The sequence below is a fragment of the Papilio machaon genome, chromosome 2, assembly GCF_912999745.1.
Source record: "Papilio machaon chromosome 2, ilPapMach1.1, whole genome shotgun sequence".
NCBI lineage: Eukaryota > Metazoa > Arthropoda > Insecta > Lepidoptera > Papilionidae > Papilio > Papilio machaon.
This window is the reverse complement of record NC_059987.1, coordinates 8,462,459-8,463,970: the sequence shown is the minus strand read 5'-3', so window position 1 is coordinate 8,463,970 and position 1,512 is coordinate 8,462,459. Positions and strand designations below refer to the sequence as shown.

The 1,512-nt window shown below is 32.7% G+C and overlaps 2 non-coding genes across 2 annotated transcripts; one reads left to right on the top strand and one right to left on the bottom strand.

Moving 5' to 3' along the window:
* Window positions 1-912: 912 nt before the first annotated feature.
* Trnav-aac lies at window positions 913-985 on the bottom strand. The gene has a single exon. It is a non-coding gene; the product is annotated as a tRNA-Val (tRNA).
* A 454-nt stretch (window positions 986-1,439) lies between these two features.
* Trnav-aac lies at window positions 1,440-1,512 on the top strand. Its single transcript has one exon. It is a non-coding gene; the product is annotated as a tRNA-Val (tRNA).

The following is a 1,512-nucleotide window of genomic DNA, read 5'->3' as shown; positions in this document are numbered from 1 at the left end:
TATTTTTATTGATTAAGAAACATTTTTCATAGTGCCATAACGTTTTTAAGGGAAGGTAGAAATGAAATTCCTTATATAAATGAAGTAGAGTTGATATTCTTACATATGGAAAATAAATTAAAAAAACTTTACGTTAATAGATTAAAAGTAAATGTATGAAAAACAAAGAGTACTTAGTACGAAGATTGTTTCATAATCTAGCGCTTTCATACTCGAGGAATTAAAATTGAGAGGCTTTGATATCCCGGTCTGGGCACAAAGAAAGTAGATTACATTAAAATTTCTGTATGATGGTAATTTCACACGCGGGTAGAACATAGAGGCAAAGAATAAGGAGAGTACTGCTATTGTTAAAATGTACATTGACGGTTAAAAAGTATCGTTTGTTGTCGTCGTGTGCGTTTCAACAATGGCAGTACTGCTTTCCTCTCTGTACTACCCTCGTTTAAAATACCATAAGAGCCGGTACGGCGGTAATATCGCACCACTCCGCTGCGCCGCTCATCAACGTTAAATCTAGTTTGCTGAAACTTATCAAATTTATTTTCCGCTGAAAAAGGCTTACTGCGCTCTTCATCTTTCCCGCGTTATTTTATCTAGTAAAATTTTCTTTTCCCGATAAAAAGTTAAGTTTTTTATGTACTGATGTGTGTGTAATGGTTTCTAACAATGAGAAATGTTTCAAAAAACTATTTCACAAAGTGATAGTGAAAATTGCACCAAATCGGCAAATCGGTTTAAATAAATGACAAAATATCTAGGGTCCATGCATATCTGCAATATTCAGAAGTTAAAAAAAATATTTAGGTACTAAAAAACACCATCTTTTTAACGAAGTAGAACATATCTATTTACTTACTCATATTATGTTATGTATGAAAGAAGACTATTATAGTAACGATGCAAAAATTATGTTTCCGCCCGGGATCGAACCGGGGGCCTTCTGCGTGTTAGGCAGATGTGATAACCGCTACACCACGGAAACTTGAATAGTAGATTTTAATTATCTCACTCAAATAAAAGTAAAGTAAAGTGAAAGTTATCACTATTTTAAAATAAAAAGAAATCATTGCGCCTGTTTGAATTTAATAGCAAAATATTAAACTCCCGCATCCAATTTAATCGGCTTTATAGTAACAAAAAGCTTGTAATAATATTGAAGAGACACTTTTACAGACATGACAAAGGAAAATAAGCCTTTTTTACTGAAATAAAAATGAGAAAGCAGATACCACTGCCGAAACCATTTTCATGATTTTTTTTTACTAAATTATGTCGTTAAAACAAATACAGAGCTTTCTGAATTTTGTACTTTAAGATGTCTCATGAAAAGTTTTGAGTTTTTTATTTATTCAGAATATTTTAGAGAAAATTCAATGTATAATTTTCTTTCGTACTTAGTTCTTGTGTTTCTTTTTATTTTCAGACAAAATTGTCAAGTTTCCGTGGTGTAGCGGTTATCACATCTGCCTAACACGCAGAAGGCCCCCGGTTCGATCCCGGGCGGAAACA